Genomic DNA, 237 nt, shown 5'->3' with positions numbered 1-237 from the left:
TTGATTTGACAGCTGGCGATAGGTGCCGAGTTAGTGCAGTTGTGGGCTGGCCGCTGGCTCCTTCCCCGTCTCCAGGCAGGGGCCGTAAGCGGACAAGGGAATTTCTGGTGCCTCAGGACCCGCGAGGCCGCCCCGGCTCCTCTCCCTGTTTGTACCCCAAGAGGCACGGAAGAGCCTCCAGGCAAAGCCGGGGCTTCAGCACGGACAGAGGCAGGAGGGGCGGACGGGCTGGGCCCG

Source organism: Athene cunicularia, assembly GCF_003259725.1.
Source record: "Athene cunicularia isolate RWA chromosome 3 unlocalized genomic scaffold, athCun1 chr3_part1, whole genome shotgun sequence".
Lineage (NCBI taxonomy): Eukaryota > Metazoa > Chordata > Aves > Strigiformes > Strigidae > Athene > Athene cunicularia.
The sequence above is the reverse complement of the archived record's forward strand: the minus strand, read 5'-3'. Positions refer to the sequence as shown.